The sequence below is a fragment of the Cebus imitator genome, unplaced genomic scaffold (assembly GCF_001604975.1).
Source record: "Cebus imitator isolate Cc_AM_T3 unplaced genomic scaffold, Cebus_imitator-1.0 Scaffold243, whole genome shotgun sequence".
Taxonomy (NCBI): Eukaryota; Metazoa; Chordata; class Mammalia; order Primates; family Cebidae; genus Cebus; species Cebus imitator.
The window spans coordinates 1929238-1956200 of record NW_016107558.1 but is presented as its reverse complement, the minus strand read 5'-3'; the positions used below and the strand labels follow the sequence as shown (position 1 = coordinate 1956200).

The 26963-nt window shown below is 37.2% G+C and overlaps 1 long non-coding RNA gene across 1 annotated transcript; it reads right to left on the bottom strand.

Moving 5' to 3' along the window:
* Positions 1 to 325: 325 nt before the first annotated feature.
* LOC108282548 lies at positions 326 to 21207 on the bottom strand. The gene is made up of 4 exons (XR_001816472.2): positions 19989 to 21207; positions 16250 to 16404; positions 15276 to 15380; positions 326 to 708 (listed from the first exon to the last, which is right to left on the bottom strand). It is a non-coding gene; the product is annotated as an uncharacterized LOC108282548 (long non-coding RNA).
* Positions 21208 to 26963: the final 5756 nt, after the last annotated feature.

Below are 26963 nucleotides of genomic sequence, written 5' to 3'. Positions count from 1 at the left end.
CTGTTATTGGAAATTGTATGTTTATGCAAGTAGGGGATGATTTTGGCCAGTTTATCTCATTTTGAGGAAGATAAACCTTCATTACAGTTATGACTGAAGACTCCATTGAAATCATAAACTAAACTAAACTACATAAAGGAATAAAGATCTAGTTCCAGGGGATTTCATTTTCTAATTTTTTCTGAGCAAGAGGTCTATTGAAACTTTGATCTCATAGCAGCTGCTATGCTGGTCCCCAGCAGGAAACCAAAGACTCTACTTTTGAAGTGTCAATAGACAACTTTTCCTTGTTATTAAAAAAAAAAACATATACTTTCCAGCCACTACAAAAGTAAAAATTTCCCCCCGACTCTCCCTGGAGAATGCATGAACAGAAAACTGAATGCATCTGTTCTGGTGCTACTTCGAGGTAAGAAAGATAAAGCAAAAAAGAAAAAAAGAAAAGGAAACCTGAATTCAAAAGGAAAAATAGCCCACTATTCTCTAGGCCAACAGTATAATTGCTTCTTACTTAGGAGAAATAGTTGTTACTTTATTTTATTAAAACTATGGGTAAGGTCAAGTTTAGCTGGAACTGTGAACTGGATCTTTACCTTCAGCATTGGCCCAGCCTCCTCCCTGGGCCTCTCATATTTATTTTGGCAAACCCATTCCTCTAAAGCACTTAGAGCGTCGTGGTCTTCTTCCAGGCCCAGAGAGCTGCCAGGCCTTTAAAAAGAGAAGAGTCATTGGCAGATTCTATAAAATTGAAAGTCAAATTCACTCTGTCTCTGGTAATATCAAAGTTAGTTTATTCTGGAGAGAAAAAAAAAATAGTAATTTGTTGCTCACTATTGTGGAGGCTGGGAAGTTCAAGATCAAGCTCCCAGGAGATTTGGTGTCTGATTTGCGCTCATTTTTCATAGGTGGTGATTTCTACATGTCCTCACATGGAAATGGGGCAGACTTTCTCAAGCCTCTTTTATAAGGACATTAGTCCCATTCATGAGGGTAGAGCCCTCATGACCTAATCACCTCCCAAAGTCTCTACCTCTTCTTACTATTGCACTGGAGATTAGGTTTCAACATTGAATTTTGGTGGGACACAAACATTCAGATCACAGCAAGAGGCATGCATAAAAGCAAAAGCATATACCAATTTGTGACTATATACATAGAAAAAATATACTAACTTTAAAAAGCCAAAATAGCTATATATAGTTATATTAATGTCAAGCAAAATAGACGTTATAACAAATGACCTAGTACTACAGGTATTAATATGGTTGATTCTTACAAATATAATGTCAAGTTAAAGAAAAATACATACAGGAAAAAATGTACTTATGTAAAGTTAAAGAATATACAGAATTGTTACATAATATTGAGCAATGTTTGCATATGTCATAATTAATTGGCGAGGAAACACAAACAGCCTTGGCAGTATTTGTCTAGCCATGAGTAGTCACTTTATTATTTTCTATACCCTTTGGTACGTTTTATATTATTAATTCCCTCTATATTACACATTGGTTTACCTGAAATATACATATATATAATATTCATAATATATCTTTTAAATAAATAAATGAAAGTTAGAAGTGTTAATATTTTGATTTGTTTTAAAAATTATGACTCTGTTTTTAAACCAGAGAAGATTTCTGGCAACGTAATCTGGAAATAAAACTGCACTTGCCAGCTGCCTTTAAATTATACTGCTCATTTTCTCTATCTTTCAGACTTGTAATCAGAGACAGGTCTGGACATGTGAGTTTTAGTTTTCCACTGTGCACTTATAATTACCACCAAAATAGCTATACTCTCTGATGGGCTCCAAATGCATTGCCTAAAGCTTATTGCTTAGTGGGTTTACTTTCTAAATTGTTTGCTTCAACTGATCCTCTAAGAGTCAGAGACGCAGGGATCTAAAAGATGAAATAACCAAAACTTACCTGCTTGAGTACTTCCCTGGCCAAGCCAATCAGTGCCTCACTCTCTCTTTCTGTCTCTGGCTTTTCTCCTTCATTTTCTCTCTCTCTGTCTCTCCTTTTCTTAACATAGAAAAGGGAATGAAGAAACAGAAACTGTGCAGCCCTGGTCTCCCTGGGATCCTTTCCACAATTCAGTCATTAGCTCATCTGCCTTGTATTTTACCATTAGGACTCTAGGAGCAAACTGATTACTGGATAATTCCTGTATGCTCAAGTCAGGATCTAGTCAAAAATGGAATCATAATTCACAGCTAATTTACAGGAATAAAAGCTGTTATTTTTCCTGTCAGATGTCCTATAAATTGTAGTTTATTTTCCCAGTAGAATTATACAAGTGGAGCTTTGTTATTATTGTTTTTAACTGGTTTGAGTACATTATGTTTTAATAAGTCATTTGGTCATTAGCAGTCCATACCTTGTGAACGAAGCCACATGGTGAAACAGGTTATGCAAACCTAATTAGCCCTACTGGGAGTTTGAGGATGAATAATTGACTCCCTAGATGCCTCACTGTAGCACTGTTATGTGGCATTTTTCTATGATGTGGGTGGAAAAGTAACTTATATATTTTACCTTTTTCCATAATTAGGAAAATGGCAGCAGGGGTCAATTTTAAGACATCTGAATTCATTACACAGTTCCCAATTAATTTGAAGGAAGCAGTTCATGATATATGCAAACATTTACCTGTTTTTGCAACTGTGTTTGTAAAATTGTGTAGCTATGCTTGAAATACTTTTTAAAAATTGAAAGAACTTGAATATCCAAAAATGAGGGCTTTATTAAGTAAAGTATGACATATTCATGTAATGAAACATCCTTTTAAAATAACGTTTTAAAATAATATTTACTGGCAAAGAAATAGGTTTATAATATATTGATAAATAAAAGAAGCATGACGTCTTTTTATGTTTATGAATGACAATAATACGAAATCTGAAGAATATACAATAAGATGAAGATAACAGTGATTACCTCCAGGCTGTTGTTTTTTTAAGTGACTTTTAAATTCTATTTTACTTATCTAAATCTTCCAATTATTTCCTAGCAATCATATATTCATATATTACCTGTGTAATAAAAATAAAACAAAGAAATCTACTGGATATAAATCCACTTAAATTAAAATATGGAAGGGGATAGTCAAGTAGAAATAAAGTTTTGATTTTTAAAGATAGAATAGCACTTCGGAATGTAAAATCTCAATTTTCTTCCTGCATTAGGTACATGACAAAAGGGATTGCTGGTGATATGATTTGGCTGTGTCCTCCCTCAAATCTCATCTTGAATTGTAGTTCTCATAATCCCCACGTGTCATGGGAGGGTCCTAGTGAGAGGTAATTGAATCATGGGGGCAGTTACCCTCATGCTGTTCTCATGATAGTGAGCGAGTTCTCATGAGTTCTGATTGTTTTAAATGGGGCTTTCCCACTTTGCTTGGCAGGTCTCCTTGCTGCCATGTGAAGAAGGATGTGCCTTCTTCCCCTTCTGCCATTATTGTCAGTTTCCTGAGGCCTGCCAGGCCACGCTGAACTACGAGTCAATTAAACCTCTTTCCTCTATAAATTACCCACTCTCAGGTATGTCTCTACTAGCAGCATGAGAAAAGACTAATACAACTGGTAACAAGAAGCAAAATTACTAGAAAATTTTGTGTCAGCCTTTTCCAAAAGTAAGATTTACAAGATAGTACCAGCTAAAGTAGGGACTAGATGAGATTAGTCAAATCCAGCAGCTACTAATTAATTCAAGGGCCAAATCTCCTTATTATTCTGATTTACCAGCCAACCAGATAAGGTACACTCAAAGAACTTCATAAATTGTGACAGTTGTTAACAATAGGATTGGACACTTGGGAATGCCCAAGGTAAAGATGGAGCCTCCAGCCTAAGAAAAAATAGAATTATATAGAATATAGAATTATTTATATATATATCTTAATATAGAATTATTTTTATGGATTTTCACTTCCTTAAAGAGTACATGGCTTTAGGCAATGCACTTTGATGCATGTGGTAAAAATAACCATTGTAATTTTTTTTTTCTTGGACTAGTTGGTTCTCCCACTGAAAAGAGATGAGGAATTAAAAAAAAAAAGGTGGTTTGAATTCAAAATGGGTTCACATTTATAAAAATGAGATTTGTCTTTCTTCTAACTTTATTATATTAGTAGCATGTCATCTAGGTGCCTTGGGATAGTAGTAAACTCTACAGATATAAATACACGAAGAATTACGATAAAATATTTTCTTAAAATCTGAGCATTTTCAATCAGTTTTTGCATTTGGTACTATAGCAGTCTCTGAGAGATCTCTAAGCTTTCATTGTTCACTTACTTTGGCTGAGTGAATTTTTGAAATTAACTTTGTGGTTTTGAAAACATCAATATGATCCTGTCTTTCACACCAAACTACCTATACTTAAAAATATAACTGACACTCCATTATTAAAATAGAAATTCTTAATTTTATGGTGAGACTGCAGATTTACTCACACAACATTCAGATGTGTAAAAAAACAAAAACAAAACAACAGAAAAAGCTCTTTTATTTTCTATTAACTGATCTGGTCTTACTTAAAATACCTCACCCTGAGAGGTATCAGAAGGAAAAGAATCTGGTAAGTCAAAAGATGGAGAAATTTTGGTGCATGCCCATTTAAGCAGTCTCTAAGTAACTTGGGCTATTTAAATGAGTCAGGAAAATGCCAAATCAGAGTTCTGTCCTCTCTCTAACCCTTCCTCCTAGATGACAATGAAATTTATGAGAGAAATGGAGATAACACATGATCTCATGCTGCTGGAGGACAGAGAAATAACTCTTTGAAACCCCACAGGGTTTCGTGGGTCCTGGCTGGCCTGTGCATGAGTGGTTGTTCTGGGACCCTCCCAGTAGTGATCATAAGGTGCTACTGATCTCATCATCCTTCTTTTCTGCTAGCCTTGATTTCACCAAATCCCCAGGCATTATGCCCTCTTTGCTTCATGTTAGGCTCTCCAGGTCTCCCAGTTCACCTTGTATCCTCAATATCAAAATACCAGGCCAAGCGTGGTGGCTCACGCCTGTAATCCCAACACTTTGGGAGGCCAAGGCAGGTGAATCACCTGAGGTCAGGAGTTCAAGACCAACCTGGGCAACATGGTAAAAGCCCACTTCTACTAAAAATACAAAACTTAGCCAGGCATGCTGGCGGGTGCCTATAGTCCCAGCTACTTGGGAGGCTGAAGCAGGAGAATTGCTTGAACTTGGAAGGTGGAGGTTGCAGTGAGCTGAGATTCCACCACTGCACTCCAGCCTGGGTGACAGGATGAGACTCTGTCTCAATAATAATAATAATAATAATAATAACAACAACATAAAGATGTGTCTCTGCCTCTTTTATATCACATTCCCCACTCCAAGTAAACAGATGTCTTATGCTGGCATATACACATTGTGTTCATGAAAAGGAAAAGAGAAAAAGATGCATTATTTTTCAGATTGGAATATCTGCTTGCTGCTAGTCTACTCCTCTGGTCTTATTTGGCAGCATATAATTCTAGCCATACAGGTGTTTTATCAGTGTCATTCAAACTTTCACTTCCTGCCATGATGGAATAGACTTAATTTACCCTTCCATGTGAAACAACCACAAAAGTGGACAAGACATGAAACAATGGCTTGTAGACACTGGTAGCACAGGACTGCAATTCCTGAGACAAGGAAAGCAAACAAGGTGAGCCCTGCAGTTGGATCAGCTCACTGCCTAAAGAGTTTCCAGGCTGCAGTACAGGGAGGGTGTAATAGTTTGAATGTGTGCTTTCCAGAATATAGGTAATAACACTTTACTGGCCAATGTGAGAGTATTAAAAGATGGAGCTTTCAACAGGAAATTAGGCATGAGAGCTCCTCCCTTGCGAATGGGATTATGGTCCTTATAAAAGATGCTTCACACTTGCCCCTCCACCTTCTACCATGCATGTGTAAAGACAGTTCTTCTCTCCAGAGAATGTGGCAACAAAGCACTGTCTTGGAAGCAGAGAGCATCCCTCACCAGACAATCAAACCTGATAGTGCCTTGATATTGGGTTTTTCAGCTTCCAGAATTGTGAGAAAATTAATTTTTTCTTCTTTATAAATTACCCAGTCTCTTTCATTTTGTTGTAGCAGCACGAAATAGAAAAAGATGAAGAACCCTGGAGAAGTCCATTGACTTCCCTGAGTTGAGGAGTTGGAGCTAAGAGTTCAAGGAGGCCAAGGAAGCAAGAGTTCACAGGGCTGTCAAAGTTGTCAGAATCAAAATGGAGCCATTTGTGTCATGCCGTGACAAAATGGAGCTGGGGAAGGCCATGACGGGAGGGTTCTCAAGCATGTTTGCCTGATAACAAAAATATCAAAACAGATTGCAAAAACCACAACCTTGCACAAGGGTCACCACAACCTTGTCCAGTAAATGCTTCTGCAAGGATGTCTGCCTAGCAACTTCCTGTTTAACCTTGGACTGATTTTCCCTTATTATTGATCTCAGTAGCCAAGGATGATTGATTAAAATAATAATAATAATAATAATAATAATAAAAACCTAGGTAATCTTCCTCATTTGCCTTTAAAAACTTCTCATTGCCATCGCCTCAAACTCTTTGAATATACACATAATTTACATGGTATGCATATTCCCATTGCAATGCTACTCCTAAATAAATACTATTTTCTTTTATAGTCTCCCTGTCTGTTTGTTATTTAGTTGGAGAGGGCAGAGTACTGCAGAGGAGGAAATTACAGAGAATGAAATCCCAGAGATCTGCAGAGGGTTCCCTTTGAGTATTCAGCCAAATATTGATAAGGATATGCATGTGAGCAAATTATCGAAGGCTGGAAAAAGAAACACCCAATGAGCAGAGGAGACAACCCCTAGGGCTCACCCAGAGCTGGGAATAGTTTGTGTGCCCACCAGTGAGAATGGAAGGCCTCTTAATTCAAGGAGCATTGGATAGAATACTAAAAACATTACTACCTTACTAAATGGGCAAAACTGGCTACTAAAGGCTGCTCTGGTCCCACTTAACAAGTCTTAAGAATAACAACAACAAAAAGAAGCAAACTGTTTCTAAGTAATTTAACAGCATCCTAGGACAAAATTCAAGAATATGTATACAAATAAAAATCCAGCTCCCAAAAAGGTAAAATTCACATTTTCTAGCATATAATTAAAATTTACCATAGTTATAAAGAAGCAGGAATATAGAGCCCATACTGAAGAGAAAAATCAATCAATAGAAACAGACCTGGCAATAATACAGATTTAGTAGACTAAGAACATCAAATCAGTTAGTATAACTCTATGTCATATATTCAAGAAGCTTTAAGCACGCAAAGATATGGGAGATAATGGAAAAGTACTCAAATCAAACTTGGAGAGCTTAAAAATACAATGTCTGAGTATCATCTGAACACAAGTCCTTAACACATACTGTTGTCTCTGCCTGGAACACTCTTCCTCTCCCACTTCATTTGATAAAAGTAAACCTTCAGGTTTCATCTCTATCATCATTCACACAAAGAAAATTTGCCTGGTCTACAAGTTATATCACATCCCTTGACTAAATGATGTTATAGTGGCAAATACCATTCATTTACTGTCCTTATCACAAATATAATTTTGCATTATTTGTATAATCTGTGTCTCCATCAGTATTCCAAGCACCATGGTGACACAACTCTTGTCCGGTTTTCTTCACTACTGTCTAGTGTCTAGCACAGTGCTTGTAAATCCAAAATTGCAGACAGTTTTAAATTTGTCAGCTCAACTCTATGAGTCTTGATATTTCAAATTAGGAACATCTGTATATAAAAAGAAATAAACGTAGTCAGCCTTTAGGATGCAGGGAACCAACAGGTTTCCCCACTCAATAGCTCTTTTTGTTAAGAAAACACAATGTTTTTGCATTTCTTCGGCTGCAGTGCCCAAGGGATACACAGAATTATACCTTTGGTTCTGAAGCAGACAGCCCTAGACTTTAATCCTATTTAATCCTATATTTAAATTTTAATTTAAATTTAATCTTTTAAATTGTGGGGAAGGATTAATGGTATTAAATGCCTTCTATGTTCCTATATTACTGATTTGCACTTGGAATTTTCTGAAATATTAGAAACACTTGGTACAATTAACTAAGCTGGAGATGCAAAATGCAAGTGTTACAGAATGCTAAAAGAGAAAGTTCTGTTTAACAGTTAAAAAGAAATTACTTCCAGTTGGTTTGTCTTGAACAAAACTATTGAAACAAAAAACTTTTAACAATATATCAATGGATACTTTCAAGTAGCAGGTCCTCTTTTCCTCCTTTGATTCCAACTGGGACCTCAGATGGTGGAGCAGAACGCTGGTGAGGACTGTACAATGCACTATTTACAGCAGTGAAAATGACTGATTATATTCCTAATGACTTAGTGCATAGACGCTGCAATCTTGGAAACATCACTGCACAGAGAGGAAGGTGATATAGGAAGTAGGGCCAGTTTCTTGTTCTTATACTACATCTTTGAGTGATTGCTTTCTTGGAAGATAATTTTAGTAGGTCAGATTATTGTCAAACACTAATTTTTGAAGGGAATATTCAAATGTTTTATTATCACGTGTTGCATATTCAAATGGAACAAGCCTAATTGATTTTAAGGTGCATTTTCTGTTGAGATAATGCAATAGCCATCAGTGTTGAATCTTTAAAATGTGGCAGAAAGATTCAAATGCTTTAACATTTAAAAGTTAAACACATGAACTGAAAGTTTAAAATTATGTTTAAAATGAGGTAAGATAATGTTCTATGTAGTCCTAGGTGTGCCCTAAGTGAAAAAGGCATCTGTTAGCACCCTAAAATTCTATTCAAGTGGCCACCTTGTCCTCTTACAATAGGCCAGTTGCTCTAATTTGTCTCTTTTGAAAAATTGTAGACCTCCCAGCTAGAAAGATGTGCCAGTCTCCTCCTCTTCCCTAGCTACAAAGATGACCCAAGACTGTCAGACTACACCTTTTAGATCTTTTTTACACTAGGAAGATAAAATTGTGGATATATGAACAATTAAAGTGTAGTGTGGTATGTGCTGTGTAAAACCTTTGTATTAGCTGGGTAGGCTGTTATGTTAAAATAGCAAACATCACACATCATTTCCACCCACAACCATTGACCAAAACTAATCACGAGGTCCTGCATAATTGCAAGGAGATTGAGAAATATGGACAGCAATGTAATGTTCAGTGAACACCACTATCTTTTTTTTCTCTTGAGATGGAGTCTCGCTACTCTGTTGCCCAGGCTGGAATGCAGTGATGTGATCTTGGCTCACTGCAACCTCTGCCTCTCGAGTTCAAGCGATTCTCCTGCCTCAGCCTCCTGGGTAGCTGAGACTACAGGTGTGCGCCACCACCCCTAGGTAATATTGTATTTTTAGTAGAGGCGGGGTTTCATCATGTTGACCAGGATGGTCTCTATCTCTTAACCTCGTGATCTATCTGCCTCAGACTTCCAAAGCGCTGAAATTACAGGCACGAGCCACCGCGCGGCCCAACACCACTATCTTTAGCACAAACATTAACTCTGTCTTTAAGAACATGAGACTTGGAAAGAGGAATGCCAACATTTAAGCTTGCCTGTGTGTGTGTGTAACTGTTCATTTACTCCTCTTGAATCACTCTCTCATGATGTCACAGACACCAGGGGCAAGGTCTGATAAGAAAGGAATAGTGCCTCAATCGTACTTATTGAAAGGAATCTTGAAATATTTGGATGAATACTATTTTCTTTTAAATTCATAATTTTGAAAGAAAAAAACTAAGCTCAAAATAACCACACTTTACCTTATTTTTTAAACCTCCCCTTCTATACATACATGTTTTTACAGAAAATAGACTCAAAAATTCTCTGTCAATCATGCAAGCACACATGCATATTATTCAAAATCCCTCGTTGGACAATTGGAAGCCATTTTTCCATAAGAATTTTAGTAAATGGAAAAAGATATATCTACAATTTTTACTTATTTCTGATATCAGCTTTTTCTCAGGGAGGAGAAACAGCTTGTATATTTTCCTACCAGAATCCAGAAGACAAATTGGAAAGTTTAGCTATTCAAAAACTCCAAATAAAATTACTTTCATAACTCTCTTGCTGTTTTCACTCTAGTTAATCCTATGGCTTTTTCTCTAATAATCTTTTAGTCAGACTCACACTTCTTCCCAATTCCCTGCATGCATTAACAGTTCAATGTTAAAAATAAGATACTCTTCATTTTCAAGTATGATACAACAGCCTCAAACTCCTCAGGGCGTTTTAATGAAGATTCCATGTGTAGCTGCCCCTAAAAGTTTCCCACAACACAGGAAGAGGGAGTTTGTGTGTTTGCACATGTGTGTGTATACACGTGTCAGGGGTAGGGAGACTGTGATAGGTGTGTAGTACATTTGGTTAGAACTAAATGTTTTCATAGGGTGGGTGAATGTATTCTAGGGATAAAACAGAAATGAAATGACCTCTACCCAGCCGAACCTGCTCCTTAAAGATGAAGTGTACAGAAAAGAATGAGTAGATTACCTATTACCAGACCCCATATCTAGAGATTAGAGACAAGCTTCACAAAGGATTTACTTTAACCAATAGGAGAAGAGGGTGAAGAAAGACTTAGAAAGAATGTATCCAGTCAAGATAGAAACAGTCTATCAAAAACAGACCATTAGCCCAGATAGTAATTACCTTGGAAAAACAAGAACAAAAAGGCATTAGGATTCCTTCAGGCAACTTGAACCTGACACTGACATTGAAAGACGAGTTCTGAATTTTAGGACTGACCTATAGGAGGAACAACTTGGACTCCTGTGTTCAACTGTACTCTCCTCACTCATTACAAAATTACTTGGATGACCTTCTCTCACTTCATATAGGTAGGTTTTTCCATATGACATACATGTGAAAGTTTCTATGTAGGTAGCTTAGAAGTTGTACTTTGTTAATTAAAAGTTTTCAAGTTAATGGGCTTCATTCATTAAGAAGTCCTATTTAAGAAGGAACACACAACCTAAATGATAGGTTTCCAAGAACAGTAAATTAAATGAAATTTTACCAAACTGGCACCGTTATGGATGGAATGGTGTCCCCTTAAAATTCATAGGTTGAAGTCCTAACTCCCAGTACCTCACAATGTGACCATATTTGGAAATAGTGTGACTGCAGATATAACTGCTTAAGACGAAATAACAATGGAGGAGAGTAGACCTCTCATCCAGTATGCCCAGTGTTCTTACAAAAAGTGGAAATTTGGACACAGACATACATGCAGGGAGGATGCCATATGAAGATGAAGGCGGACACGGGTTATGCTTCCATAAGCTAAAGATTGCAGGCAAACCACCAGAAGCTAGGAGACAGGCATGAAAGATTCTCCATAACCTTCAGCAGGAGCCAACCTTGTCGAAACCTTTGTCTGAGACATCCCGGATCTGGACCTCTGAAACAATAAACTGCCATTGTTTAACCCATCCAGTCTGTAGTAGTTTGTTAAGGCAGCACTGGAAAGCGAATATAGGCACTGAGAACAAATATGCTTTACCTCATCAACACTCATATGCTAAGTGCATATCTCCATAGAAACCTAGGACATCAACAACATTTTTCAAAACAGGCTGGGTGCAGTGGCTCACATCTGCAATCCCAGCACTTTGGAAAGCTGAGGTGGGTAGATCACAAGGTCAGGAGTTCAGAACCAGCATGGCCAACATGGTTGGTGAAACCTCGTCTCTATTAAAAATACAAAAATTAGCCAGGCATGGTGGTACGCACCTGTAATCCCAGCAACTCGGGAGACTGAGGCAGAAGAATTGCTTGAACCTGGGAGGTGGAGGTTGCAGTGAGCCCAGATAGCGTCACTGCATTCCAGCCTGGGTCACAAGAGCGAGACTCCATCTCAAAAAAAAGGCAATAATTTAAATATTGTCGTTATCCTGTGTTATCCACAATATTATCTATTTTCATCATAGAGTGCAGCCACCACAGTTAATAGTCAAAAGAAAATATATAACCCACTGGGTTTCCTTAGTCTCATAATACATCTTGCTACAGATTTTTTCATATCAGTATCATATCCTAGAGAACTAACAAGGATGTCATGAAAAAAAAAAAAGAAAAAGACAATTTTCTGAGATGTCATTTTCAAAAAGAAAAACATTTAATTAAAGGAAAACTGAAAGAGTCTTAGGAGAAAAGAGACTGTACACATGTTTACTTCACTAGGCCCTTATACCTTTCCGCATATTTTTCTGCACCACTGACCTTAGCCTCAGTAGAGAACAGATTTCTTCTCTTATTCATTCACCCACTTTTACTCTGCTTTCACTCATAACTGTATCAACTTTCTACCTACTTCACTCTTCCCACATTTTCTTCATCTTCCTCCCATGACTCTCTTAGATACAATGCTGGAGACACAGCTGCCATAACTTCAGTAGAAATTAAAGTGTGTGCAGAGTAGCTGTTGAGTTAGTTTTGCTGATCCCATTTAGCTACTGGTTAGAGGAAGTGATCACGTAGATTTAAGGCTTGGTTTCTGGCAGCAAATTTCAATAGAAAACCCTTGCTGGACTTGGAGGCATAGGGAGCAGCATGAGTCCAAAAGCCAGGCTTTGAGCAAGCCATGGAAGATTGCAATCAGACCAAAAAGGATGATGGTGAGAGGTGGAAGCATGAGGAATGAAGGGTATTAAAGATGTGAATACCAGTAATAATAGTAATAATAAAAATGATACTAAAATTCATGAACACTCATATGCTAAGCGCATATCTTCCTAAGAACACAGGTCATCAACAAATACTTTTAAAACAATGGCAATATTTTTTAAATACTTACCTATAATTTATGGGGACAACAGACTATTTTATCTTGCTGATTGTTCAATAAGCATGTGCCGAACAATGTTTTTTAAATATTGAATTTCTCTAGAAAAATCTTTTTTAAAAAATCTACTCATTGGACAAAATAGTTTAAAATTCCAAGGATTATCCTATTATTATATTTTTACATGAGATACTTTGGTGTGCTTCTTCATGATAATACAAATAGAATACTGAAGCCATCATCTCATTGTCAAAAATTTATTTCAAATTATTTAACTAGAAGACACAGAAGTTGGCGGTATGGTTTCCGGAAGTTACAGTCTATCAACCTCTGCCTCTTCCAGGTACTCCTAGTTATGTCAGAATTCTCTCACCACAGTGATGTCATGGTTGACAACTGTGGTCACAAGGATCTGGACTAACTAGGGACATCTGGAAAAGTGGGTGTTTGACCAAGCTGAGAATTCCAGGAGAATTACTGAGAAGGAAGGAATGAAGTGTTCATTAAATCAGGCAACATTTATCAGTCACCAACTTTCTTGAAGACTCTCTGTTATGCCTAGCCCTTGAATAACTGACACCCGTGTTGGAGAATTATGACCCAGAAGGGAAGGGTTTTCAGCCCTAGGGCACCATTCCAATAAGCCCTTGAAAATAGTTCTAAAAATAAAGTTGATTTTTCTACTAAGGGGCCAGGATTTTGTATTTTGATTTTTAAATCTCTCTCTCTCTCTCTCTCTCTCTCTCTCTCTCTCTCTCTCTCTATCTATCTGTTGCCCAGGCTGGAGTACACTGGTACAATCTCAGCTCACTGAAGCCTCAACCGCTGGGGCTTGAGTAATCCTCTCACTTTAGCCTCCCAAGCAGCTGGGACTGCAAGTTTGCATCACCACATGTGGCTAATTTTTGTATTACTTGGTAGAGATGTGGTGTCAGGGGGGTTCACCATGTTGCTCAGGCTGGTCTCAAACTTCTGGTTCAAAGCTAACTGCCCACCTCAGCTCCCAGAGTTCTGGGATTACAGGCACGAGCCACTGTACCCAGCTATTTCAATTTCTTGTAATTGAAGAAAGTTAATTAGAAATTATCTAGAAAAAAATTACGCTAATTTTCTGGACATATTATCCCTCTATTTTTTTCATGGCAAACACATAGCCCTTATTATATGCGAAGCACTGTTATAGTAACTTTTAAAAAATTAACTCATGATTTATTATAACAACACTATGATGTATGTATTATTGTTACATACTCCATTTTATAGAAGAGGAAATTGAGATTCAGAGCTAGTAAGTAACCTACCCAGGTTTACATAGCTAGCAAGCGGGTGATCTTTTAGTAAGGTGATAAAAAGACAAAATAAATTATATAGAAACAAAAAGGAAAATAAATTATATTCCCTGTCCAGGGACTAAATTAAATTAGAACAGGATTCCTTAAAAATTGACAGTACCAGCTTAATGAGACCAGAAGAATAAGTCCTGGTGTCCTATCACACAATAGAGTGACTACAGCAAATAACAACATAGTATATACTTCATGACAGCTAGAAGAGAAGGAAGATTCTAAATATTTTCACCACAAGGAAATAATCAATGTCTAAAGTGATAGAGATCGTCATTACGCTGATTTGGTCATTATATAATATATTGAAACATCACATTGTTCCCCATGAATATGTGCAATTATTACGTGTCAATTATACATTTTAAAAATTAAGAAAATAAAATAAATGGAATGATACATTTAAAAATCTTGAAGTTCATACTTTATTATTTTTTTCTATTTATTTATTTTATTGCATTTTAGGTTTTGGGGTACATGTGAAGAACATGCAAGATTGTTGCATAGGTACACACGTGGCAGTGTGATTTGCTGCCTTCCTCCCCATCACCTACATCTGGCATCTCTCCCCTTGCTCTCTCTTCCCAACTCCCCATCCCCCACCGTCCCTCCCCTATTTCCCCCTAACTGACCCCATTGTGTAGTGCTCCCCTCCCTGTGTCCATGTGTTCTCATTGTTCAACACCCGCCTATGAGTGAGAACATGTGGTGTTTGATCTTCTGCACTTTATTATTACTTTTTTTGAAGTTCATACTTTAAACGAGTGAATTGTATGGTATGGAAGTAATATCACAATAAAGCTGCTGTAAAATGAAATAAAATTTCACTTCCATACTAATTCAGACAAAAGATAGCTAAGAATATGTGTAGCTGAAAAAAAATGTGGTAAGATAAAATATTCCCAAAGAAAACTGGGCTATCCTATCATCACCTTTGGACTGGGTAAAGAGCAATTAATCTAGGTGAATCTTTACTGGATGTATTTAAGTGTTTGGACTATGCAGCCTCTTTTGGGTAAAACATTTCATCACAAGCTCAAGTGATAAACACTACTGAGCTTTAGTTTCCTGTCTTAAAAAATAGTAATAATGACAGTACCTACCTCATAAGCTTCTCTCATATGGTGGTATGGTGTCCAGATAGGATTTTTGAGTACTGGCAAATGCTCACCAATCAGTATACCCCTCAAAATGGTCCATATGCTTTGCTGTGAATAAAAGCCAGAGAGGGAAGACTTCAATATGCACACAATTTAAAAGTAAATGCAAGCATGTAAATCAGTCAATACACCCATGAAGAGCCAAAAACAGTTTCCTTAACTTCCTCAGACCCCCAAAAAAGGTTACTTTTCTTAGGTTAGCAAATGTGCTTCCTTATTTCTCTGATATCGGAGGTTTTAAAAATATCAAATCTCTGTGTAACAATGCAATATGAGACAAAGTCCTATTCAGTTTGGAGAACTTTATGAAACTCATTTATGTACTGACCCCTTGGTAAGTAACTTCTGGGATCAGAGATCAGGTGACGGAATAGAGGAACAATCAACCGAGGAACCACATCTGTGAGGAAAGCTTAAGCTTTATACTTTATTATATCTTGGAATAGAAAATCAAAGCCATTCACAAATCTGATTATGATGCATGAATAATATTATAAATTACAATTACATATTTTATAACGTGATATTATTGGCTATCTGTTGAATAATAATCCACTAGTATCTAATGAATAATTATTGATATTACCATATATTTGAAATCTATGATATAATGATAATAGTAATCTGTATGATTACAAAGCTTGATAATAAATAAGCTCTAATTAGCAAGCTTCCCTTTGAGAGTTCTTAATTTCATTCACCTAATATAGTTTAGGAGGAGAGGCTATAAATTGAATCTTCTAATGGAACCATTAGAGACTCCCTTGAGCTCACACCAAAGTGAATTTAGACCAAGATACCTCAAGAATTATTGAATGAACTGATTCAACTGATAACCCGTGGATTCATAGGATTCCCCAGGCTCATGGAAATACATTTTTAATGTCATGAGGCTAAGACTGCTCATCAGATCTTACCACTGGCTATGTAGAAAGTCCAATTCATGAATTTCAGGGAGGATGTCTACCTTCTTTCTTGTGAATCCTCCTGCTACCTATTCCTGGTTCAACTTTATGTCCTCAGAGGGATTCCCCTTTTCTTCATGATGCTTGTCCTCCAGTGATTTCAAATTCTAGGAGAGCAAAGACAACCTTGTTCACTAATAGACCTGAGTTTTTATCATAATGCCTGGCACAAAGCATACATATAATGAATATACATATAAATTCACATACAAACACATATATAGATGTACGTATGTGCCTGTATGTATCTGTATGTGTATTGAGACACAGAGGGATAGTACGATGGATAGAAAGGGAGGAAGTAAGCTGACTTTCCTATTATAGAGGCCAATAAGAATGAGAAAATACCCTATGTTTAAGTGCATCTCAAAATCTCATGTGCATAAAAAAAAAAAAATTGCAGAATCTTGTTACATTGCAACTCTCTGTTCAGTAGGCCTAGGCCAGAAACTGTGATTGAGATTCTGTAGATCTAACCAGCTCCTAGATGAAGCCAGTGCTGCTGTTCCTCTGATCACACTTCGAATGGCAAAGCCTCAGATAACCTGGACCCGGGTGCTGGCCAAAAATTACTAATTTAGCAACCAGTGCCTCAAAAAACATGCACTATGTAAAAGACAATAAGTTACTTCATGACAAATACTATGCTAAGTACCTTAGGCAAATTTTCCCATTTGATCCCTCCTGCAAACTAGTAAATATTAGTATACAAATTTAATAATGTAGCGACAAGGAAATTGAGATATAGAGAAGCTATATGGCTTTTGCATCTTATATCTAGCAGACATTCCACCCCCAACTCCTTTCTTTTAAAAAATCTTTTGGTGAAAGAATTTTAAAAGAAAATGAGTCTCTGGTGTCAGGTTTTGTCTGATGTCTCATGGCTAGAATGGTTTATTCCTAGTAAGTGCCAAGCTATTAGAAAAGCCCATTTTTAGAAGGCTGAGAAGTCACAAGTCATATGAAGAGAAACTAGGGAGAAGAAGAGAGAAAAATAACAGCAAACAAAACAGCAATCCTGGAAAATCCATAGAGGTCACATTCCTCAGAATTCCATATATCAGTAGGCAGGTATGAAAGTGTTTTATGCTGTTATTTTCTTCTAAAGTTTAAGTTGTCCAGATTCAGATCGAGGGGCTTTAAGACAGCAAATCTATGTTCTTGGTGATTTCAAAATAGGAAAAATGCAGGGGAAAGGGAAAAGAAAGAAGAAGAAAAGTTGAAAACACTATTTTGGAGACTTGTAGTCAAAAAAAATTAGAATTCAGTCAAAACTGTAGAAAATTTAAAAAACTGAAAAACATTAGGCAAGACAAGAATCCAACAACAGGTGTACTATTGTTTTAAAACATAATTTTTCTCCTTCCAGTTTCCCATGTTTACTAAAGACAAATCATGGTAGAACCCGTTTGCTTTATTACACCTGGCCAGATTATTTGTAAAAAGTACAGCAAGAATAATTATTTTTCATACAGCCTTTTTAAATTAGCTTTGACGGGCCAGGCAGTGTGGCTCATGCTTGTAATCCCAGCACTTTGGGAGGCCAAGGTGAACAGATCACCTGAGATCAAGAGTTCAAGACCAGCCTGGTCAACATGGTAAAACCCCATCTCTACTAAAATTCAAAAATAGCTGTGTATGGTGGTGGGTGCCTGTGGTCCCAGCTACTTGGGAGGCTGAGGCAGGAGAATCACTTGAACCCAGGAGGCAAAGGTTGCAGTGAGCCAAGATTGCTCCATTGCACTCCAGCCTGGGTGACAAGGGTGAAACTCCATCTCAAAAAAATAATAATAATAAACAATAAATAAATACAAATTGGCTTTGATAGAAGTTTGTTCCTTAGAAGGAATCTCAGATAAGATTTATTTAAAGCCAAGCCCAGCCATCATGTGCGTACCATCAAATATGTGTGAGTTGGGTGAATTCTTTTCTTGAGGTCCCAAGATAATTTGGGGTCCCTGGGTCTGTCAGAAAGTGATGTTCTTTACTTATCACAGGTCAGGAACTCTGTACAGGGGCTGTGTAGACAAGATATGTGGCCAGTTTTCCCAAGAGGCTTTTATCGGTTGTATAAGTCAAGTTTGATTACTTAAAGGAAAACACTCCATTCCAGTCAAACCTTGGTAAAATAACCAGTTTCTCTAATTGTGTCCTGTTACAAATGAAAACAGATTGTTCTTGCTCTTATGCAAATAACTATATTGCCATAAATTAAGAATACTCATAAATAGTTTCCAAATTCTGGAGAAATCAGGTAGAGAGAAACAAATATGCTCCAAATTTTGTTCATAGGAATATACTTAATTGTTAAAAACTGTCAATAGCTCAAAAGAAACGTTTCCTTGACTCTGAAAAACAAAGAACTAGTAACATTTTAAGCAAAAAGTCAAAACAATTACTTCTGTTGTCTATTAGTTCAGTCCATGCAGTTAATTCCTGTTCTGCTTGATATTTATGAACATTTCAGCTTCCTATGAGTCCTGCGTTTTTCCTCTATTCTGATGTTATAGTCTCCAAAGTTATCAGAAAACTGCATTCAAGAGCACCTGTCAGAGTTTTATAGCTGATTATACTATTGAGGATGCTTGCCCATAACACAGCCTCAGGAGGTCCTGATGACATGTGCCCACGGTGGCCAGGGCACAGCCTGGTTTTGTACATTTTAGAAAGACATGAGATATTAATCAATATAGGTAAGATGTACATTGGTTCTCTCTGGAAAGGCCGGACAACTCAAGCAGGGAGGGAGCTTCCAGGTCACAGGTAGGTGAGAGACAAATGGTTGCATCTTTTGTTTTTGATTAGCCTTTTCAAAGGAGACAATCAGATATGCATTTATCTCAGCGAGCAGAGGGATGACTTTGAATAGAACTGGAGGCAGGTTTGCCCTAAATAGTTCCCTGCTTGACTTTTCCCTTTAGCTTAGTGACTTTGGTAACCCTGTTTTCTTTTCCTTTCACAAATGCGATGCTGTTTAAGAAACTGTCTGAGATAGGTTCCATGTAAATTACAAGTCCTGGTAATCAGGTCACTGCCATCAAGCACTTTTTGGGGGAATGCTCTGACTTATCTATCACAGTACTATTTTAAGGCATAAAGTATTGAAATTTGCTGTAAGTATAGTTCCAAAGGGCCTCTTTATGATGTAGTAGACAATTTCTTTTCATGCAAAGATTCAGGCAATTTCTCAGGAGTGTGCTGCTTTAGGGTACAGATGCTGCACATATGACTCAAATTAACTCCTACAGTAAAATATTAATCTACTCCTCCATCACTTTTCCTAAAAGTATTAAAAAGAAGTCATTTAAATGTTGTTGCTAGAAGATTGTAGAGACCAACTTCAAGGAAATGCAGCTTCTAATCATCTGGGTAAGGTCATGGCTTTATTTAAATATAATAGTATTTAACCCTGAAATCTTCATAAAAGTAACATCTATACTTTGAGTGCCAAGGCCAGATTCTCTGAATGCTTGTTTGCAGCTATCTGTATTACATGTCCTCTCCAAAAGATTCACCTGAACCAATGACAGGATGTTAAGTGACAAATTCACAAGCAAAGGACAAACAGAAAAATGTAGGAGTTGAAAAAGTAGGGATAGAGGTCAGTAGGGTGAAGAGAAATGAAAAATACATTTTATGAAAGGTTTTTAAATGCTTTAACATATTTTTGGAAAAAAAAAATAGTGTATACCCCAGTGGATTTTTAAGAATCACTGTTAATTGTCACTCTCTCTTCATTGGCCTTGGGGTCTCCAGGGAATTTTCTTCAGGAAACATTTCAGTCTTGAAATCAAAGATAATGTTGTGATCAAAGCTAAGGAAAAAGTAGAAAGTTAATCAATATTGAAGTGGTGAGGACATTTTAATTGCTTCAACTTGTTACCAAACAATTATAGTAGACTTAGCCATATTATTTGTGAATTAACTATTTTATGGTTGACTCACAGAACTAAAAAGAAAATAATCAATCTTATGCTTCTAGTGAAAAAAACAGACCTACAGACATCCACAGTCCTCAGAAAGCTTAATTTGCTATTTCCATAGAAAGTGGATATACAGAAGTATGACTACATTGAAATATGAAAATATGAAAACCATATTTCTTAAATTTGCTGATGTAAATAAGAATAAATGAGGAAATATTAGATTTCTGTCTCCACCAAGACATTAATATTGGATCCTTAACTTTAAACAGTCTGCTGTGCTAAGAGTTTACTATGCATTATGAGTTTCTAACCTCAACCATGTACTCACTGCAGAAAGGAGTACTGGGTATTTGCTGAGATAGGATCAGTGCTAAGCTTTCTCATGGCACTTCACACTCAAATCACACAATGATACAATGCATTATTATCCCAACTTCACTGTAGTTGTCTCATTACAGACATTCTGCCCCATCCTCATTGTCCTGCAGCCATAAGGTTTAGAAGACAGGATAAAAACTGGACCTTTTGTTTGTAAATTGTTTTGATACCTGATTCACATGGAAATCTGTTCTGATAATACTGTTACAAATATTTAGCAGAGATTTTGAATGTGTCTTTACCTGGGTAGGGCCAGATCTAATATCCATTGTTTTATTTTACCTGACATTAGGATGACACAAAAGAACAGTAACATATGCAAATAAGTGCCTCATCCTTGATGACAATATATATTTAGAATGAGATGTATTAATGAGGTTAAGCTGTGAAGAAAAGCATAGGATCTCTTCAAACTTGCTATTTAAAGTCAGTGTCTTAATTTGCTCCTGGCAAGTAAATTTTATGAAAAATGCAATAGGTTGTATAGAGATTTTCCCTCAGCTTTGTCAAGATGAAAAGACATTAAGTACTTTGAAATGTGATACCATATTTTAAAATGTGATATATTCTGTCTCCTATAGAGGACAATCTATAATTTTCCTCATATTCTGGATTACTTTAATCTATAAATTTAAAAGAGAAAGACTATTTCCCAAATAAGAAATGAAGAGCAGTTTGATTTTGTCTAATTCATTGTTAGCCCCACTGAAAGAGACTGTGTTAAGGAAAGTTGCCTGTGTTTCAAAGGCAAGAATTTCCCAGCGCCATAACTCCATCTACAGCCCCATCAGGGACCAGAGGGGTTTCAAAGGTAAAGTTCTTTGTCTAACTTTCCCACACATGGCCTAAGTAGAAATTCCAGGTGAGCTTCTTTCTTCAGAAAGCCCCCCAGAAGCCCTGACAGGAGGGGCTCTGTTGCGGGCCCAAGCAACCCATCTAGGATCTGAGCTGAAGATCAATCACTCCAGAGGAAGTTTGAAAGAATTCCTCTCATTGGACAAGAACATGAACGAGGAAGGAATAACTCCAGGGCTAAAATCCCCCTGCTCCCTTACCTATAAGGATTTCCCTCTCTGGGATCCCCTCTTGCAACAACGTGGGAGCAGTCTTTCCCTCTTTACCTGTGCGGATATCCCCTCCGGATTCCCCTCCCATGGCAGCATGGGAGCTCTCTCTCCGCCTAATAAATCACTCTCTGCTAACTCTTTGGGTCCGATATTTACTTGAATGGTAAGCTCACTGCACCTCCAGGGCCCCTTCTCCCATTCTTGGGGCAAAAAATGCCAAGAACCTTGAAGAGCATGAAATCCGGGAGGGAGCAGAGCCCCTGCATCACGCAACCTGGTTACAGGAAGAAGCCAAAAAATAAAGGAGTTGCTTAGACTTTCTGAAAGCCAGTAAAATTTTGAACCAGAAAATCCCACATGCCATTATAACACTCAATGCCAAACTCTTTTTTGCTCTAAAATTGTCCGTCTCCTGGATTGTTGGCCCAAGGTTTATTTTTACAGTTTTACTCTGCATCTGATCCCTCAGAATGTGTGTTATTTATTGTTTTAACTTTACCAATATTATTTCTTAATGATTGGATTTGCAGCTTAAACCTCGCCAATCACCAGTAATATCTATCATTACAGTGTTTTTTTAATTTGCTAAGAGCAGAACCAAATTAGTTTCTTATTTTCTCTGCTTTCCAAAAAAACAGGCAAATGAACAAAATCCCAAGCCTTTACTGCCACCCAGTGGTTTCTTAGAATTTTTTCAAAAAAAAGCATTTTGCCAGGTCATGATTAACATTTTAAAGAAAACTTTTATTCTTGAATTGCTAGAATGTTTCAGACATTTTAATATGAAGCAGCTGGAGACAAAATCTTTTTAAAAAATAACTACACACATCTACTATGAGTATATCAATGATGTTATTTTAAACCATGTAACAAAATGATAAATATAACAAGCTATTCTTATCTTACTTTGTTTGACAGGTACTTTTTTATTTGAAATACAGATTCATAAGAAGTTACAAAAATAGTATATATATTTCTATTAAAAAACTGCCAAACGACTTCCTGGGTAACTCTATCATTTTTGATTCCCACAAAGTTAAAGAGATTCCATTTCTTGGCATTATCATCAGCATTTAGCATTATCACTATTTTTTTTTTTTTAGACAAAGTTTCGCTCTGTTGCCAAGGCTGGAGTGCAATGCATGATGAGTGCTCAGTGCAACCTCAGCTTCCCAGGTTCAAGCCATTCTCCTGCCTCAACCTCCCAAGTAGCTATGATTACAGGCACCTGCCACCACACTCAGCTAATTTTTGTATTTTTAGTAGAGATGGGGTTTCACCATGTTGGCCAGGCTGATCTGAAACTCCTGACCTCAGGTGAGCCACCCACCTTGGCCTCCCAAAGTGCTGGGATTACAGGTGTAAGCCACCATGCCCAGCCCACTACTTTTAATTTTAGCCATCCTGATAGGTTTTCAGTGGTCTCACTGTAGCGTGAATGCATTTTCCTAATGACAAATGATTCTGAACACCTTTTCTTGTGCTTATTTGCCATCCACATCTTCTCTTTGGAAACATGTCTGTCTTTTGATCATTTTGTATTTTAAAAACTGTTGACTTTCAAGAATTCTTTATATATTCCAGATACAATCTCTTTGTCCTATATGGGTTTAAAATATTGTCTCTCACTGTGTCAGACAATATTGTCTCTCACTGTCTTTTCATTCTCTTAACAGGGTTTTTCACAAAGCACTTTGTTATTTTGATGAGGTCTGATACGGCTTAGCTGCGTCCTCATCCAAATCTCATCTTGAATTCCCATGTGCTGTGTGAGAAGCCTGGTGGGAGGTTATTGAATAATGAGGGTGAGTCTTTCCTATGCTGTTCTCATGATAGTAAATAAGTCTTACAAGATCTGATGGTTCAATGAGGGGGAGTTACCCTGTCCCAAGCTTTTTCTTTGCCTGCTGCCATCCATGTAAGATGTGACTTGCTCCTCCTTGCCTTTCACCATGATTGTGAGGCCTCCCTAGCCACATGAAACTGCAAGTCCATTAAATCTCTCTTTCTTTTGTAAATTGCCCAGTCTCTGGTATGCCTTTATTAGCAATGTAAAAATGGACTAATTCAAGGTCCACTTTGTAAAAAAAAAAAATTTTTTTTCACATATCATGCTTTTGGTGTAATCAATAAGAACTCTTTGCCTAGCTCTGAAGATGTTCTCTATCTGATTTTTCTCTAAATGTTTTATATTCTTAAATTTAATCATTAAGCCTGTGATCTATTTTGAGTTAATTTTTTAGTAAAGTATGAGGCTTTAGTCAAGGTGCGTTTTTTCAAATGTCCAATTGCTCCAGCACCATTTGTTGAAAAGAAGATCCTTCCTCCAGGAATTGTTACTATACCTTTGTTATAAATCAGTTGAGTGTGTTGGTGTGTACATGTGACTTTTATTTCATCATTTAGTTAAACACATTGCATAATCAATCTCAACAACAGCCTTTTGATGACAGTAATATAAAAATATTGATGAGATAACTTTATCAAAATAAAAACTAACATTAAATGTCTTTGGCTAGGAATACACAGAAAATTATTCAAAATGGGAAATGAAATCTTAAATAATCTTCACATCACATGCCAGGTTCAAACCTAATTTTAAAGAAAAGGCTCTATAACAAATCAGCAGAGAGTCACACCCTTAAAGAGACTTTCATGGTTTAAATTTTGGCAAGGTCTTTTAGCAGCTAGCTATAGGACCTCTGAGGCCTGACTACTGAACCCCTCAATGTCTGCATTTTTCATCTCCAAAATACAAGTAATAATCTACCTCCCTTCTTATGTTGCTGTGAAGATAAGTTAATAACTTAGAAAAATGCTTGACATATTAAGAACCCAATTTATGTCATCTATCATCAATCAAATCTGATATAAAAAGTCTGATATTGCCAGTGACAGCTCAAATCACACCTATCTTTCAAGATGAAATATATTCATCCTAAGCCTTGGGCAAGTTTCCTAGTCTAAGTCCATTTCCTCATCTGTAAAATAGAATTGTTATGAGGAACAAGCGAGCTAAAGTATTAGGATTTATCACAGTGCTCGGTTACAAAGGAAATATCATTCAGGACATAGGCATAGGCAAGGACTTCATGACTAAAACACCGAAAGCAATGGCAACAGATGCCAAAATAGACCAATGGGATCTAATTCAACTTAAGAGCTTCTGCACAGCAAAGAAACAATCATTAGAGTGAGTGGCAGCCAACAGAATGGGAAAACATTTTTTCAAGCTACCATCTGACAAAGGGCTAATATCAAGAATCTACAAAGAACTAAAACAAAATTTACAGGTAAAAAAACAAACAAACCCATCAAAAAGTGGGCAAAGGATATGAACAGACACTTTTCAAAAGAAGACATTTATGTGGCCAAAAAACGTATGAAAAATGCTCATCATCAGTGCCCATTAGAGAAATGCAAATCAAAACCACATTGAGATACCATCATACGTCAGAATGACGATCATTAAAAAATCTGGAGACAACAGATGCTGGAGAGGATGTGGAGAAATAGGAACACTTTTACACCGTTTGTGGAAGTGTAAATTAGTTCAACCATTGTGGAAGACAGTGTGGCGATCCCTCAAGGATGTAGAACCAGAAATACTATTTGACCCAGCAATCCCATTACTGGGTATATATCCAAAGGATTATAAATCATTCTATCATAAATACACATGCACACATATGTTCATTGCAGCACGGTTTACAATAGCAAAGACTTGGAACCAACCGAAACCCCCATCAATGATAGAGTGGATAAAGAAAATATGGCACATATACACCATGGAATACTATGCAGCCATAAAAAAGGAATGAGTTCATGTCCTTTGCAGGGACATGGATGAATCTGGAAACCATCATCCTCAGCAAACCGACACAAGAACAGAAAACCAAACGCCGCATGTTCTCACTCGTAAGTGGGTGCTGAACACTGAGTACACATGGACACAGGGAGGGGAACATCACACACTGGGGTCTGTTGAAGGGCGGGGAGGCTAGGGAAGGGATAGCAGGGGGTGGGATAACATTAGGAGAAATACCTAATGTAGATGATGGAGGGATGGAGGCAGCAAACCACCACGGCATGTGTATACCTATGTAACAATCCTGCAAGATCAGCACGTGTACCCCAGAACTTACAGTATAATTAAAAAAAAAAAGAAAAAGAAAAAGAACACTTGAAACTGGGTAATTTATAAAGAAAAGAAATTTCTTACAATTCAGGTGGCTTGGAAGTCCAAGGGCATGGCCTCAGTATCTGGTGAGAGCCTTCTTCCTGGTGAGGACTGTGCAGAGTCCTGTGGCAGTGCAGACCATCACATAGTGAGGGGGCTGAGCATGCTAACATGCTAGCTCAGGCCTCTCTTCCTCTTAGAAAGCCACCAGTTCCACTCCCATGATTGCCCATTAATCTATTAACCCATCAATGTATTAAGTCATGAGTAGATTAATTCATTCATGAGGGCAGAGCACTCATGATACACTCACTTCTTAAATATTCCACCTCTCCATACTGCCACATAGGGGCAGGGTGCGGTAGCTCACACCTGTAATCTCAGCACTTTGGGAGGCTGAGGCAGGCAGATCACGAGGTCAGGAGTTCAAGACTGCCACATAGGGAATATGGTTTCCCACGCATGGAATTGAGAGGGGCACATTCAAAACAGCAGAATTGAAGGCCCAAATGGCTTGCCAAAGCCGAACCATTTCCTACATGGGAGCAGGAAAAAAAAATTTACTCACAGAAACAGTAAAAACCCTGGAATATCATGAAATTCTCCAAGACTAACTTGAAAAGCCATTGTATCTGTGTTTTTTTTGACCAGTGACAGCCTGTCTCTCCTTTTCCTTCATGCCTAAATATAGTTGACCAACCTGAGAAAGTGTGATCATAACCAATTTGGAGAGAGAAAAGAAGGAATTTGGTCTAGGATCACTGTTGCCTGTGGAAATGAAGGGGAATTATTAGTTTCTGATATTCTGAAAATAGCTAATCAAATAGGAGTGTCTATACAAAGATTTATGGTAAATAATGTTCTCTCATGTCATGCATATTATTTAACTCTCACCACAACCTAAACATGACTAGGGAAAAAAATGTTTATTTTCTGGTAAAATAAAAAATATAGTGAGGTTTTTGGTTTGGTTTCGTTTTCTAGGAATTTTGGGGTCATTTTAAAAACATTTTTAAAAAAGAGTTGTCATTCCTCAGATAATGCAAGAGATGATTTTGTGTATTGGAAAGTGCCCTCTGAAAGTGTCACAGAGTGTTTTTTTTTTTTTTTTTTTT